General features: G+C 39.7%; 1 protein-coding gene and 1 pseudogene across 2 annotated transcripts in view; both read left to right on the top strand.

Annotated features, from left to right (window-relative positions):
- The window catches only part of LOC306644369 (uncharacterized protein), a 193,757-nt gene that overhangs the window by 101,417 nt on the left and 74,716 nt on the right, over nt 1-17,624 (top strand). The window lies entirely within an intron of this gene.
- LOC306644597 (dnaJ homolog subfamily B member 6-like) lies at nt 4,028-10,302 on the top strand (annotated as a pseudogene). The gene is made up of 2 exons: nt 4,028-4,488; nt 9,888-10,302. The product of its transcript is annotated as a dnaJ homolog subfamily B member 6-like (transcript).

Genomic DNA, 17,624 nt, shown 5'->3' with positions numbered 1-17,624 from the left:
GCGCCATGCATTCACCAAGGAACTGACTGGCTGGCATGGGATGGAGGATATTTGGACACCAATACTGTAACATATGGTTCAGTGAAGTCCACAATGAGAATCACCAGATTCATAAGCCTTTGAATGTGGTGATAGTTTATTTTTATTTCTGTGCAAAATTCCACTTCAAAGTAATCAGGACCATTTCATTTATCCTTCATTATTGATACATATTTGCATTGTTTCCAGTTTGCACATAATGCTGCTGTAAACAGTGAAATCATAGAGCAACAGCTACAGTCTATTTCCATCTCTAAGAGATGCCACCACAGTTTTTGGAGGTGGCCATTTACATGCGTACCACTGTATAAGATTACACTTGCTCAACATCCTTACAACTCTCATCAGTGGTTTTAAATTATTGCATGTTTGCATCACACTGTGGACTTTCTGTTAAATGTGTGTGGCACTGAGGATTGAAGCCAGGGCCTTTCACATACTGAACAAGTGCTTTATCACCAGAACTAACCCCCCCCCCCAAGGCCTGCACTGTGATTTTAACTTGAATTTAATTATTAATGATAAGGAGAATCTTTTTACATACATGGGGGCAATTTGTATCCTTTTGTAAAATGCTAGTCAGACTTGCCCATTTTTTCCCCTGACTGAGTTGCCTGTATTTTTCTTACAAATTATCTTATTATTCACAGCAGGTGGAGTCTGATGTGGGGTAAATGCATGAGGATTGCCTTAAGGGCCAAGACCTTTGTGCATAAGTGTATGATGCTGTAAAATAGACCTGGCTGCTCTAGACAGAAGCCACATCAGAAGGCCTGTAAACCTGTGCATGCCGACCTGGCTCATGTTGGCACCTCTTACAGTATTTATGGAGCCCGAACCCATGACCTCATGCAGTACATACTTATGCTGGTTCACATACAGCTCCTCATTGTCTTATCAGGAAACAGGACTGGACATGGAAAGGGACTGATCCGGGCCACAGGTGAGCAGAGACAGGAGGGATGTACCCCCACCCATGTTTGATTAGAAATGATTTCACCTATCATCCTGGAAATCCCTTCTCCGTCCCTCTTCACAAGAGCTATTTTCCTCTCCTTACCTACAACTGAGCACACAATGTAAACATATGTACACACAAACACACAAACTTCTCAGGATGGTAACATGCAGCTGGGCCCAGAGAAAAGAAGACAATAGGGAAGTAACTAGTGGAAAAATTCATAGCTTGGAGGTAAGTGGGCCGTGGGGCAGTGACATGTTTTATGTGTTTCATATGCCCAGGGATAAGCAAATGGACAGGAGGAGCTAAAAGGTTTCCAGGGTTCTAGGGAAGGCAGGGGTAAGATTATATATTCTACCCACCTAAAGCTAAGACGAGTCCATCTACCTCGTGTAAAAAAGGACAAGAGGAGATAGAACTTCAGTTTCTTCCCATGTGAATTGGGGTGCTTTAACTGGAAGACTTAATGCTCAAAAAGTGCTGACCTTGTTTCTCCATTGAGAACACACTGCACTCTGATTTTAAGAGGAAAATAAGACTTTGAGTTTCTTAGAAGTCCTCAGAGCAATGGAAGTCTCCTGAAAGAGAAATATTTATTTTGGACCCCCTTCAGGCTCCAGGATTGTTGAAAATAAATTGATGTTGTTCTTAAGTACCTAGGCTATGGAACTTTGTTGGAGTGAACCATATTTTCTGATAGAGAAGCAGCATCCCTTCAATTTTACTGCACACTATTGTTAAGAATTGAGTCACTGCCTAGTGTTGGGACCCATTATGCATATTGTTGAACATCCATCTCATTCTAAATATAGTGGGAAAAGAGTTCAAGGTTTATTGTCAGAGGATGACCATAACTAAGGTTCATTTGATTTCAGTACGCATCTTGTTGATGCAGAAAGGAAAGTTAGTCCCAGAGAAGTGACTTGTCCAAGATCATCCTGCTGGAACTAAGACCTGCTAGAAGTTATTCCTTGGTGTTTCTCCCCATTATAATTCTCAATTTTTCAAGTTTCAGGATTTTCTGTATGGTCGATACCAGAGCATAAATTGTATGGGTTTCAACTCATTTATATTAAATGATCTCTCCAGGAAGTGGGTACCAATGTGATCCCCACTGTGTGTGTTGGGAAAGCCTGAAAGTCACAATGACTTCTACTGGGTCACAGTAATGGTGAGAAAATAGAAATTCTGAAGTCAAATCTGTCCCCTTAAACCAAGGCCCTTGGCTGCATCGATGGTTTCCCAAGGGGTTGAAGGGCCCTCTGTGTTTGTATGCTTTTATATAGCTCAGAAGATAAAAAGTCAGTACCCCAAGGGGCACTAGGGGAACCCTAAATATAGGAAGAGGCTCAGTGAACTAAACTTTGAAGAAATGGTCTCAATGTTTTGGCATTAGAACCCAACAGAACTTGCACTCTGGTAACCAGGCACACATGCTAGACACAGCCCATTATCCAGCTCACATGATGGGAGATGCTCAAGAGACCAAGACGTTTTCTTGATGTGTCCAAAACTCCCAAGCTTGTAGCCAAAAAACAGTTCAGAGTGGAAGCATTTTTAGATGTTGATTCAGCTGAACACCAGACCCTATGACCATTTATCAGGAGGCACCCACAGGAAAAGAGGGCAGGCCAGAGAAGACCCATCCAGGCAAGCCCTCTTCTATGATCACGTCTGAGAAGTCCTTCACCCTTCCCCTTCTGTGTGTGTGTGTGTGTGTGTGTGTGTGTGTGTGTGTGTGTGTAGAGAGAGAGAGAGAGGAGTTGCAGGGAACTTTCAAAGACAGGAGTAGGTTACTAAATGTTGGAACTCTGGTGGTCTTTCGTATTAATACCACTGGACATGGCTGTCCAGGGTGAATATTTAAGTATTGGATAGTAATTTTTCTACTGAGGGGTTTATCCAGAGACCTTACTCTGTAATCTGGTGTCACCCCTGGATTGAAGGCTACATATATAAAACATTTCAATAAAATGTCCCAGGGTGGTCAGTGTTATATGTTGTACTGAATGTTAGGTGATTTCTTGCAGAGTTCCATACAGATAATCAGGGAGCCATTTGTTAAATCTGTGTCCTTGGGGAAAGAGCAAGTGCACCACATAACCAATAATATTATCTCTGGTTTGAGGTAGATGATCCTTCTGAGGAGGGTCTGCACAGGCAGGTACTTGAGATGGCCAGGATAGGGCCAGTACAAACACCCAAGTATGGGAACTCCTCTTACACTTTAGCACTTGAATGACCTACATTTCCACTCCCGAAGGAATCTGGACTGAATTACTCCCTCTGTAAGCTAGGGGGTTGAAAGCTCTTGATCACATACTTGTAGAAATAACAAAGAAAACATTTGGCATCATTTTCAATTTGTATTGAGCAATGGATATTTCTTTTTTACTGTTAGTCCTTTCTGTTTTAGCTTCCGGCCACAGGTAGTCCATGTAGCAGTCAACTCCACTGCACTTCTAATTATTTTAGAAGACTTAAAAACCAATAGCCTTACCAGGAAATTATTTGCATGAAGAGGAGTGAGGTTTACACAAACAAAGGAGGTTAAACCCTTCTACATATTTTTTGGAACTATGCCCTATCAGAAAACAAATCACTTTGGCCCAGCAGGTGAAGCGCTGTGTGCTCATGTGCCTTCACAATATTCTGATAAGAAGTGCCATTGCTTGCAGCCCTTCAGCCTTTCAGTGCTGGTGGATGGCGATGTGGCCCAATTGCATCTGCACCCAAGCAAGCTGCAGGGACTCTGCGTGTGTCCCAGTGGGCTGCATGTGTTTCATAGGGCTGTCATAAGGCAATGCCACAGGCCGCGGGCTTAAGGATAGAACGCATTTCATGTTCACTCCACAGGCTCATGTCAAGGTGCTTGCTGGAATGATTTCTTTTGAGGTCCACACAAGAAATCATTCCGTCTCTAGTTTGCACAGCATATTTCCCTATCCTTCTCTGTGTCCTCCTCGTCACTTCTTTTAGGTGGACAAGTAAATTGAATTGGGTCCCACAACAAATAACTGAATTGACATGAATTATGTCTTTAAGATTCTCTGGGAGAAAGGAGAGAAAGGAAAGCGGGAGGAGCCGCTGCCCCTGCCACCACACAGCCCGACCGAGCACCGGCCTTCTGGCCCCGCGGGTCGGGTCTGCCGCCTCCTCCGACTTGTTCCAACAATCTGTCAACACGCGGTGGGTTACTGTGAAGTTCTAGGGGCAGAGACGTGCCTCTCCAGGGATACCGAAAGCACCTATCAGAAACTGGCACTAAAGTGGCATCCAGATAAAATCCTGAGAATGAAGAAGCAGAGAGAAAATTCAAACAAGTAGCTGAGGCATACGAGGTGTTGTCAGATGCCAAAAAACGGGGCATCTGTGACAAGTATGCTAAGGAAGGCATAAGGTGGGTGCAGGTGGAGGCCATTTTGACAGTCCTCTTGAGTTTGGCTTCACATTCCAGAACCCAGATGATGTCTTCAGGGAGTTTTTTAGTGGAAGGGACACATTTTCATTCAACTTCTTCTATTTTTTCATTTTAATTTATTTTTATTGTAAACAAATGGGATACATGTTGTTTCTGTTTGTACATGGAGTACCGGCATACCATTTGCATATTCATACATTTACATAGAGTAATGGTGTTTGATTCATTCCGTTATTTTTTCCTTTCCCCCCACCCCTCCCACCTCTCTTTTCCCTCTATACAGTCCCTCCTTCCTCCATTCTTGCCCCCCTCCCACCCCCCATTAAGTGTCATCATCCGCTTATCAGTGAGATGATTCCTATTTTGGGATTTTTGAGACTGGCTTATCTCACTTAGCATGATATTCTCCAATTTCATCCATTTGCCTGCAAATGCCATAATTTTATTATTCTTTATAGCTGAGTAATATTCCATTGTATGTCTATACCACAGTTTCTTTATCCACTCATCAATTGAAGGGCATCTACGTTGGTTCCACAGTCTGGCTATTGTGAATTGAGCAGCTATGAACACTGATGTGGCTTTATCTCTGTAGTATGCTGATTTTAAGTCCTTTGGGTATAGGCCAAGGAGTGGGATAGCTGGGTCAAATGGTGGTTCCATTCCAAGTTTTCTAAGGAATCTCCACACTGCTTTCCAGAGTGGCTGCACTAATTTGCAGCCCCACCAGCAATGTATGAGTGTACCTTTCTCCCCACATCCTCACCAACACCTGTTGTTGCTTGTATTCTTGATAATCGCCATTCTAATTGGGGTGAGATGGAATCTTAGTGTAGTTTTGATTTGCATTTGTCTTATTACTAAAGATGGTGAACATTTTTTCATCTATCTGTTGATTGCTTGTACATCTTCTTCTGTGAAGTGTCTGTTCATTTCCTTAGCCCATTTGTTGATTGGATTATTTGTATTCTTGGTATAGAGTTTTTTGAGTTCTTTATAGATTCTGGAAATTAGTGCTCTATCTTAAGTATGAGTGGCAAAGATTTTCTCCCACTCTATAGGCTCTCTCTTCGCATTGCTGATAGTTTCCTTTGCTGAGAGAAAGCGTTTTAGTTTGAATCTATCCCAGTTATTGATTCTTGCTTTTATTTCCTGTGCTATGGGAGTCCTGTTAAGGAAGTCTGATCCTAAGCCAACAAGGTGAAGATTTGGACCTACTTTTTCTTCTATAAGATGCAGGGTCTCTGGTCTGATTTCAAGGTCTTTGATCCATTGTGAATTGAGTTTTGTGCAGGGTGAGAGTTAGGGATTTAGTTTCATTCTGTTGCATATGGATTTCCAGTTTTCCAAGCACCATTTGTTGAAGAGGCTATCTTTTCTCCATTGCATATTTTTGGCCCCTTTGTCTAGTATGAGAAAATTGTATTTATTTGGGTTTGTGTCTGTGTCCTCTATTCTGTACCATTGATCTACCTTTCTATTTTGGTACCAATACCATGCTGTTTTTATTACTATTGCTTTGTAGTAGAGTTGAAGTTCTGGTGTTGCGATACCCCCTGTTTCATTCTTCCTGCTAAGGATTGCTTTAGCTATTCTGGGTTTCTTATTCTTCCAGAATAATTTCATGATTGCTTGCTCTATTTCTGTGAGGTACATCATTGGGATTTTAATTGGAATTGCATTGAATCTGTATAGCACTTTAGGTAGTATGGCCATTTTGACAATATTAATTCTGCCTATCCAATAACATGGGAGATCTTTCCATCTTCTAAGGTCTTCCTTAATTTCTTTCTTCAATGTTTTGAGGTTTTCATTGTAGAGATCTTTTACCTCTTTGGTTAGATTGATGCCCAAGTATTTTATGTTTTTTGAGGCTATTGCAAATGGAGTTGTTTTTCTCATTTCTCTTTCAGCTGTTTCGTCGCTTGCATATAAAAATGCTTTAGATTTATGGGTGTTGATTTTATAGCCTGCTATTTTGCTGAATTCATTGATGAGGTCTAGAAGTTTTCTGGAGGAGGATTTTGGATCCTCTAAATATAGAATCATGTCATCCACAAATAGTGACAGCTTAAGTTCCTCTTTTCCTATTCGTATCCCTTTAATTTCTTTGGTCTGCCTAATTGCTCTGGCTAGAGTTTCGAGGACAATGTTGAATAGAAATGGTGAAAGAGGACATCCCTGTCTTGTTCCCATTTTTAAAGGGAATGGTTTCAGTTTTTCTCCATTAATAATGATGTTGGCCATGGGCTTAGCATAAATAGCCTTTACAATGTTCAGGTGTGTTCCTACTATCCCTATTTTTTCTAGTGTTTTGAGCATGAAGGGGTGTTGTATTCTGTCAAATGCTTTTTCTGCGTCAATTGAAATAACCATATGATTCTTATCCTTAAGTCTATTGACATGATGGATTACGTTTATTGATTTACCAATGTTGAACCATCCTTGCATTCCAGGAATGAACCCCACTTGATCGTGGTGCACAATTTTCTCAATATGTTTTTGGATATGGTTTGCCAATATTTTGTTAAGGATCTTTGCATCTATATTCATCAAGGATATTGGTCTAAAATTTTCTTTCCTTGATGTGTCTTTTCCTGGTTTGGGTATGAGGGTGATATTAGCTTCATAGAATGAGTTTGGTAGGGTACCCTCCTTTTCTATTTCCTGGAATACTTTGAGAAGTATTGGAATGAGTTCTTCTTTGAAGGTCTTGTAGAACTTGGCTGAGAATCCGTCTGGTCCTGGGCTTTTCTTCGATGGTAGATTTTTAATGGCTTCTTCTACTTCATTGCTTGATATTGATCTGTTTAAATCGTGTATGTCCTCCTGGTTCAGTTTGGGAAGAGCATATGTCTCTAGAAATTTGTCAATGTCTTCAGTAGTTTCTATTTTGTTGGAATACAGATTTTCAAAGTAGCTTCTCATTATGTTCTGTATCTCAGTTGTGTCTGTCATGATATTTCCTTTTGCATCATGTATTTTAGTAATTTGAGTCTTCTCTCTCCTTCTCTTTGTTAGTGTGGCTAAGGGTTTATCTATTTTGTTTACTTTCTCAAATAACCAAGTTTTTGTTTTGTCAAGTTTTTGAATAGTTTCTTTTGTTTCAATTTCATTGATTTCAGCTCTGATTTTAATCATTTCCTGTCTTCTACTACTGTTGCTGTTATTCTGTTCTTCTTTTTCTGGGGCTTTGAGCTGTAATGTTAGGTCATTTAATTGTTGACTTTTCATTCTTTTTTGGAATGCGCTCCATGCAATGAATTTTCCTCTTAGTACCGCTTTCCTAGTGTTCCAGAGATTTTGATATGTTGTATCATCATTCTCATTGACCTCTAAGAATTTTTTATCTCCCCCTTAATGTTTTGTGTTCCCCATGCTTCATTCAATAGCATATTATTTAGTCTCCAAGTGTTGGAGTAATTTCCTTTTTTTATTTTGTCATTGATTTCTACTCTCAGTCCATTATTATCTGATAGAACACAAGGCAGTATCTCTATTTTTTTGCATTTCCTAAGGGCTGCTTTGTGGCATAACATATGGTCTATTTTCGAGAAGGTTCCATGTGCTGCTGAGAAGAAAGTATATCCGCTCGTTGATGGATGGAATATTCTATATATGTCTATTAAGTGTAGGTTATTGAGTGTGTTATTGAGTTCTATGGTTTCTTTGTTTGGTTTTTGTTTGGAAGATCTATCTAGTGGTGACAGCAGTGTGTTAAAGTCACCCAGAATTATTGTGTTGTGGTCTATATAATTCTTGAAATTGAGAAGGATTTGTTTGATGCACAGGGATTCACTGTTGTTTGGGGCATAAATATTTACGATGGTTATGTCTTCCTGATTTATGGTTCCCTTAAGCAGTATGAAATGTCCTTCTTTATCCCTTCTGACTAACTTTGGCTTGAAGTCCACTTTATCTGATATAAGGATGGAAACCCCCACTTTTTTACCGAGTCTATGTGCGTGGTAGGTTTTTTACCATCCTTTCACCTTTAGTCTGTGGATGTCTTTTTCTATGAGATGAGTCTCTTGCAGGCAGCATATTGTTGGGTCTTTCTTTTTAATGCATTCTGCCAGTCTATGTCTTTTGATTGATGACTTTAGGCCATTAACGTTCAGGGTTATTATTGAGAAATGATTTGTATTCTCAGTAATTTGGCTTATTTTGGTTTTTAAGTTGGCTTTGTTTCTCCTTTGAGTGCTTTTTCTCTAAGGTAGTTCCTCCCTTTGCTGACCTCCATTGTTGTTTTTCATTTCCTCCTCATGGAATATTTTGTTGAGAACATTCTATAGTGCAGGCTTTCTATTTGTGAATTCTTTTAACTTTTGTTTATCATGGAAGGATTTTATTTCATCTTCAAATCTGAAGGTTAGTTTTGCTGGGTATAAGATTCTTGGTTGGCAACCATGTTCTCTCAGAGCTTGAAATATGTTGGTCCAGGCCCTTCTAGCTTTTAGAGTCTGGGTTGAGAAGTCAGCTGCTATCCGTATTGGTCTCCCCCCTATATATAATCTGATGCTTTTCTCTCGCGGCCTTCAAAATCCTATCTTTATTTTGAATGTTAGGCATTTTCATTATAATGTGCCTTGTTGTGGATCTGTTGTGATTCTGTGCATTTGGTGTTCTGTAAGCCTCTTGTATTTGATTTTCCATTTCATTCTTCAGGTTTGGGAAATTTTCTGATATTATTTCATTGAATAGGTTGTTCATTCCTTTGGTTTGTATCTCTGTGCCTTCCTCAATCCCAATACTTCTTAAATTTGGTCTTTTCATGATGTCCTGTAGTCCTTGGAGATTCTGTTCATGATTTCTTACCATCTTCTCTGTTTGGGCGACTTTATTTTCAAGATTAAATATTTTGTCTTCATTGTGTGAGGTTCTGTCTTCCAAGTGGTCTAGTCTGTTGGTGATGCTTTCCACTGAGTTTTTTATTTGGTTTATTATCTCCTTCATTTCAAGGATTTCTGTTTGTTTGTTTGTTTGTTTTTGAGAATCTTTATCTCTTTGTTGAAATGATCTTTTGCTTCCTGCAGGTGCTCTTTCAGCTTATTTGTATTATCATTCATTGCCTGCATTTGCTCCTTATCTCATCCTTTGCTTCACGAATCATCTTAATCATGTATAATCTGAAGTCCTTTTCTGACATTTCTTCTAACATACTGTCATTGGATTCTATTACTATAGAATCTAGATTTGTTTGGATCATTTTCGTCCCTTGTTTTTTCATGTTGTTCAGGTATCTTCCCCTCTAGCACTGCAGATCGGGGGTATTGCAGATTTCCCCCTATAGGCTTATAGTGGCCCTCTAGGTTTCCGAAACCCTTTGTTTAAGGGGAGATCAATATTAGCAGTGCCCAAATCAGACACTATGCAATCCTAGACCAAAGAGCCCCTATGCGGACAATAACAAAATTGTCATAATAAACAAAATGAGTTCAAATGTTATCTCGGTAAAACAAACAGGTATTCAATAAGGTCTGCTCATTCAACTTCTTTGAAGACCCATTTGAAGACTTTTTTTGGGATCAGAAAGGGTCCCTGAGGAAGCAGAAAACCGAGGTGCAGGGCCATTTTTCTCTGCTTTCAGTGGATTTCCATCATTTGGAGGTGGATTTCTCTTCATTTGATACAGGATTTACTTCATTTGGGTTACTAGGTCACAGTGGCCTTACTTCATTCTCTTCTACATCATTTGGTGGTAGCGGGATGGGTAACTTCAAATCTGTATCGACTTCTACCAAACAGTAAATGGCAGAAAAATCACTACAAAAAGAATTGTCAAAAATGGTCAAGAAAGAGCAGAAGTTGAAGAATATGGTCAGTTAAGTCCTTAATGATAAATGGTAAGGAGCTGCTGCTGCACCTGGATAACAAGTAAATTCCATGTAGCACTGTAAAAGCTACAGGCAGACGATGTCCACATGGAAGGTGCAGAAGTGACATGCCACCAGAATATCTGACTATAGCTGTTTCTCTGCAGCCAGGATTTCCTGGGTGTTGGCAGCATTTACTTTGGCTGATCTCTAGTCCATGTGGCAAATAAAATCACACTGTTCCATTCATTTCCAATTTTCCAGTTTATCAGCTTGAATCACCTTTCAGTTGATTCTCTGCCATTTAGGTTTTTACTTTCTGAGTCAGGCTCTGGGCCCTGTGGTGTGCTTTGCTGCTCCCTGTAGTCTCCAGCTTTTGCCCCGTAGGAGGAAGTTGGGTGACAGCTCTGTTTCTAAAAGATTTCCTGTAGCATAAAAGAACAAGCAATTGTGTCTCTTAAGTCCAATGATCCTCCTGAGATATCTTCTCTAGGTGCTGTCTTCACATATGGAGGAGAGAAATTTTTCAAATGGTTTCAAATAGCTTAGAAGGAATTTCATACAGGTCTATCTGTGGGCAGTTCCCAGTTCTGATGCATATTACTGAGAAGTCATTGATTATCTAGAAGCTAAATGGGATATGTTTTAGTATTTCCGGTGAACAACATTAATCCTCATAAGGGGAAGGATGATCCTGACATAAGTTTCCTGTTAATTCCTGGTTTAGTTTTAGAGATCGGTGGGTTTCTTCTATATCTACTAGATGAAAAACAAGGAAGGTTTGCTGGCTAGTGCTTCTGTCATCTCTTGTCCCTGGAAATACATGTTTGTGGCAGCTTGTGCTCATCTTCTCAGGTTATGACTTACAGGGACTAGATTTTGGCTGAGATTCTCACCAGTATCTTGGACTTTGTCAAAGTCAGGGGCGTTGCAACCTGCCTGTGTCTCCTACTATGTCAGTTGTGGTTTTTCACATGAGATGTAAGATAGAAGTGCTTTTAAAGTGGATTGCATTCTTGACCTTCATATTATTACAGCTTGGCACAAGATGAGGTCTGGACTTGCAATCTGTATTAATGGTTCCATTTCTATGGATGAGAAAGATTAGTGTCAGTGGTGTTCTGGGGAGTACCATGGGACAAACTCCTTGCTAACTTGTGGCAGAAGCAGCAAAGACATCTCAAAGTTCAGGACCATCTCTCTCTCTCTGTCTCTCTGTCTCTGTCTCTGTCTCTCTGTCTCTCTCTCTCTCTCTCTCACACACACACACACACACACACACAACTAAATATTTCATAAGTGGATGAACTGAACTTGAGGGTTTGGGGTCAAGTAATTGGAGCACTGAAAGTATAAGTTTGCAGAAAGATTATGATCACACATCTCCAAACACCCTACTGTTTCATTTCATTGTACGAGAGCAGCTTTTTCTGGTAATAGAATCTACTGTCGGTCTCCCAAATGTGTTTAGTGATCAACAGATTCAAAAGAGAATTGGCATATTATCTTATTTATCATCAACTTAAAAGTAAATAGGGAGGCCCAGCCCAGCACTGCTGCAAGAGACTTCCATGCCTGGGAGTCCCAGCCCAGAGAACCAGGCCCAGACCAGCCCAGCCCCAAGCCTGCAGTTTAGCCCCCCTGCTGCAGTGGACCATATGTCACACATTCCTCTGCCCACTAGCAGGATTATACCCCACCTGGAGACACCAGTCCTAGAGGGGCAGCACCCTTCTTGGGTCGGCTGCATTATCAAGTTCCTCCCAGACATGGGGCTACTGAAGACTAGGAGGTTTGAAAAGTGGCTATATACTTTTATTGTAGTTTTTTTTTATTAGTAGTAATATTATGATTATTCCTATTATATCTACTATTATTCCTACTTTTTCTTTCTTTTATTAATATTTTTCTCATCCTCTCTATTTTCCTCTTATTATTTATCTGTCTCATTGGAGAGCCTTTCTCCCTTTCACATGCTAAAAACCAATTTTTTTAATTCCACTTTCACTACTCCTATGACATAGTACCTCTACAGAACACACTTCTTATCTCATTAACATTATATTCTACACCGCTTTCCATCCTCTTTGTCCACCATTAGAAACTGTGGTCCTTATTCCAAACCTATTGGCTAGCTGTAGATAATAATCAAACTCACAATCCATGCTTATTAAGACAATATGGTTAATATCTCAAAAGGAACTATTTTAGTTAAGGATGTATATTGTTTGTAATGGTTTGCTAATATTGATCTCTCACTTCAATTGCAGTATTGGAAACATGCAGGGACAGTATAGTCTATAGGGGGGAAACTTCAATAACTTAGATTTGCACTGCTAGAGGGGAAGATACATGAGCAATATGAGAAAACAAGGGAAGAGAAAGTGTTCCAAACAAACCTAGATGCTACATCAATAAAATTCAATGACAGCATGGCAGAAGAAATGTCTGAAAGGGAGTTCAGAATGTACCTAATTAAAATAACAGAGAAGCAAACAATGAGATAAGAGAGCAAATGCAGTCATTGAATGATCGCACCAATCAACAGTTAGGAGAGCAAATGCAGGAAGGAAAAAGATCATTTCAATAAAGAGATAGATTCTGGAAACAAAAGAGCAATCAGATCCTTGAAATGAAGGGAACAATAAACCAAATTAAAAATGCCATAGAAAGCATAACCATAGGCTAGAATGCCTGGAAGACAGAGCCTTAGACAACAATTATCTTGAAATCAAAGTAGACCAAACAGAGAAATGGTAAGAAATCATGAACAAAACCTCCAAGAATTATGGATATCATGAAAAGACCAAATTTAAGAATTATGGGTTGAGGAAGGCACAGAAATACAAACCAAAGGAATGAACAATTTATTCAATGAAATAATATCAAATATTTCTCAAATCTGAAGAATGAATGGAAAAAACAAATACTAGAGGCCTACAGGACACCAAATGTACAAAATTACAACATATCCACACGAAGGCACATTATAATGAAAACACGTAACATTCCAAAATAAAGATAGGATTTTAAAGGCTGCAAAAGAAAAAAAATCAAATTACATTCAGTGGGAAACCAATACGGATATCAGCAGATTTCTCAATCCAGACCCTAAAAGCTAGAAGGGCCTGGAACAACATTTTTCAAGCCCTGAAAGAAAATGGATGCCAACCAAGAATCTTATGCACAGCAAAGCTTACTTTCAGATTTGATGATGAAATAAAATCCTTCCATGATAAACAGAAGTTAAAAGAATTTACAAATAGAAAGCCAGCACTACAGAACATTCTCAGCAAACTATTCCTTGAGAAAGAAATGAAAAACAATGATGTAAGTCAGCATAGGGAGGAAACCCTAAAGGAATAGCCAAATAATGAGAACCAAGTCAAGTTAAAACCAAAAATAAGCCAAAATGACCAGAAATACAAATCATACCTCAATAATAACCCTGAATGTTAAGGCCTGAACTCATCAATCAAAAGACATAGACTGGCAGTTGCATGAAAAGAATACCCAAGAATATGCTGCCTTCAAGAGACTAATCTCATAGAAAAATATACCCATGGACTAAAGGTGGAAAGATGGGAGAAAACACACAATGCAGGGTAATCCTGTAAAAAAGCAGGTTATCCATCCTCATATCAGATAAAAGGGGACTTCAAGCCAAATTAGTTAGAAGTGATAAAGAAGGACATTTCATACTGCTTAGGGGAAGCATAACCAGCAAGAAATAACAATCATAAATATTTATGCCCCAAACAATGGCTTATCCATGTATGTCAAACAAATTCTTTTCAATTCCAGGAACCAATAGACCAAAACAAAACATACTAGATTCTTTACATAACTCTCTCACCACTGGACAATCTTCCAAACAAAAATTGAACAAAAAAACCATAAATCTCAATAACGTAATTGATAATTAGATTTAACAGACATAAATAGAATATTACATTCATCAATGATGAATACACTTTCTTCTCAGCGCATATGGATCATTCTCTAAAATAGACCATATGTTATGCCACAAAGCTACTCCTAGCAAATAAAAAAAATTAGAGATACTACCTTGTGTTCTATATCATAATGGGAATTAAATTAGAAATCAATGACAAAACAAAAAACCAATTACTCCAACCTCTGGAGATTAAATAACATGCTATTGAATGATACATGGGTAACAGAAGACATCAAGAGAAATAAAAATCTTAGAGGTAAAGAGACAATTACAACTTATCAAAATCTCTGGGACATGATGAAAGCAGTACTAGAGGAAAATTCATTCATGGAACATCATTCAATAAAAAAAGTCAACAAATAAATGACCTAACATTACAGCTCAAGCCCTAGAAAAAGAACGAACACACCAAAAGTAGTAGAAGACAGGAAATAGTTAAAATCAGAGCTGAAATTAATGAAATTGAAAGAACAGAACAATTGAAAACTTGACAAAATAAGAGTTGGTTCACCTTCCCTTCAGGTTACCTTCCCCAAAGCCCTGTCCCTCCCCATCAGATCCTTCTCCCCAAAGTCCTACAGCTCCCTATCTGGCTGCTCTAGACAGAAGCCACATCAGAAGGCCTGTAAACCTGTGCATGCCGACCTGGCTCATGTTGGCACCCTCTTACAGTATTTATGGAGCCCGAACCCATGACCTCATGCAGTACATACTTATGCTGGTTCACATACAGCTCCTCATTGGTCTTATCAGGAAACAGGACTGGACATGGAAAGGGACTGATCCGGGCCACAGGTGAGCAGAGACAGGAGGGATGTACCCCCACCCATGTTTGATTAGAAATGATTTCACCTATCATCCTGGAAATCCCTTCTCCGTCCCTCTTCACAAGAGCTATTTTCCTCTCCTTACCTACAACTGAGCACACAATGTAAACATATGTACACACAAACACACAAACTTCTCAGGATGGTAACATGCAGCTGGGCCCAGAGAAAAGAAGACAATAGGGAAGTAACTAGTGGAAAATTCATAGCTTGGAGGTAAGTGGGCCGTGGGGCAGTGACATGTTTTATGTGTTTCATATGCCCAGGGATAAGCAAATGGACAGGAGGAGCTAAAAGGTTTCCAGGGTTCTAGGGAAGGCAGGGGTAAGATTATATATTCTACCCACCTAAAGCTAAGACGAGTCCATCTACCTCGTGTAAAAAAGGACAAGAGGAGATAGAACTTCAGTTTCTTCCCATGTGAATTGGGGTGCTTTAACTGGAAGACTTAATGCTCAAAAGTGCTGACCTTGTTTCTCCATTGAGAACACACTGCACTCTGATTTTAAGAGGAAAATAAGACTTTGAGTTTCTTAGAAGTCCTCAGAGCAATGGAAGTCTCCTGAAAGAGAAATATTTATTTTTGGACCCCCTTCAGGCTCCAGGATTGTTGAAAATAATTGATGTTGTTCTTAAGTACCTAGGCTATGGAACTTTGTTGGAGTGAACCATATTTTCTGATAGAGAAGCAGCATCCCTTCAATTTACTGCACACTATTGTTAAGAATTGAGTCACTGCCTAGTGTTGGGACCCATTATGCATACTGTTGAACATCCATCTCATTCTAAATATAGTGGGAAAAGAGTTCAAGGTTTATTGTCAGAGGATGACCATAACTAAGGTTCATTTGATTTCAGTACGCATCTTGTTGATGCAGAAAGGAAAGTTAGTCCCAGAGAAGTGACTTGTCCAAGATCATCCTGCTGGAACTAAGACCTGCTAGAAGTTATTCCTTGGTGTTTCTCCCCATTATAATTCTCAATTTTTCAAGTTTCAGGATTTTCTGTATGGTCGATACCAGAGCATAAATTGTATGGGTTTCAACTCATTTATATTAAATGATCTCTCCAGGAAGTGGGTACCAATGTGATCCCCACTGTGTGTGTTGGGAAAGCCTGAAAGTCACAATGACTTCTACTGGGTCACAGTAATGGTGAGAAAATAGAAATTCTGAAGTCAAATCTGTCCCCTTAAACCAAGGCCCTTGGCTGCATCGATGGTTTCCCAAGGGGTTGAAGGGCCCTCTGTGTTTGTATGCTTTTATATAGCTCAGAAGATAAAAAGTCAGTACCCCAAGGGGCACTAGGGGAACCCTAAATATAGGAAGAGGCTCAGTGAACTAAACTTTGAAGAAATGGTCTCAATGTTTGGCATTAGAACCCAACAGAACTTGCACTCTGGTAACCAGGCACACATGCTAGACACAGCCCATTATCCAGCTCACATGATGGGAGATGCTCAAGAGACCAAGACGTTCTCTTGATGTGTCCAAAACTCCCAAGCTTGTAGCCAAAAAACAGTTCAGAGTGGAAGCATTTTTAGATGTTGATTCAGCTGAACACCAGACCCTATGACCATTTATCAGGAGGCACCCACAGGAAAAGAGGGCAGGCCAGAGAAGACCCATCCAGGCAAGCCCTCTTCTATGATCATGTCTGAGAAGTCCTTCACCCTTCCCCTTCTGTGTGTGTGTGTGTGTGTGTGTGTGTGTGTGTGTGTAGAGAGAGAGAGAGAGGAGTTGCAGGGAACTTTCAAAGACAGGAGTAGGTTACTAAATGTTGGAACTCTGGTGGTCTTTCATATTAATACCACTGGACATGGCTGTCCAGGGTGAATATTTAAGTATTGGATAGTAATTTTTCTACTGAGGGGTTTATCCAGAGACCTTACTCTGTAATCTGGTGTCACCCCTGGATTGAAGGCTACATATATAAAACATTTCAATAAAATGTCCCAGGGTGGTCAGTGTTATATGTTGTACTGAATGTTAGGTGATTTCTTGCAGAGTTCCATACAGATAATCAGGGAGCCATTTGTTAAATCTGTGTCCTTGGGGAAAGAGCAAGTGCACCACATAACCAATAATATTATCTCTGGTTTGAGGTAGATGATCCTTCTGAGGAGGGTCTGCACAGGCAGGTACTTGAGATGGCCAGGATAGGGCCAGTACAAACACCCAAGTATGGGAACTCCTCTTACACTTTAGCACTTGAATGACCTACATTTCCACTCCCGAAGGAATCTGGACTGAATTACTCCCTCTGTAAGCTAGGGGGTTGAAAGCTCCTGATCACATACTTGTAGAAATAACAAAGAAAACATTTGGCATCATTTTCAATTTGTATTGAGCAATGGATATTTCTTTTTTACTGTTAGTCCTTTCTGTTTTAGCTTCCGGCCACAGGTAGTCCATGTAGCAGTCAACTCCACTGCACTTCTAATTATTTTAGAAGACTTAAAAACCAATAGCCTTACCAGGAAATTATTTGCATGAAGAGGAGTGAGGTTTACACAAACAAAGGAGGTTAAACCCTTCTACATATTTTTTGGAACTATGCCCTATCAGAAAACAAATCACTTTGGCCCAGCAGGTGAAGCGCT

Source organism: Sciurus vulgaris (genome assembly GCF_902686455.1).
Source record: "Sciurus vulgaris genome assembly, chromosome: 14".
NCBI lineage: Eukaryota > Metazoa > Chordata > Mammalia > Rodentia > Sciuridae > Sciurus > Sciurus vulgaris.
This window is presented reverse-complemented; position numbering and strand designations above follow the sequence as displayed.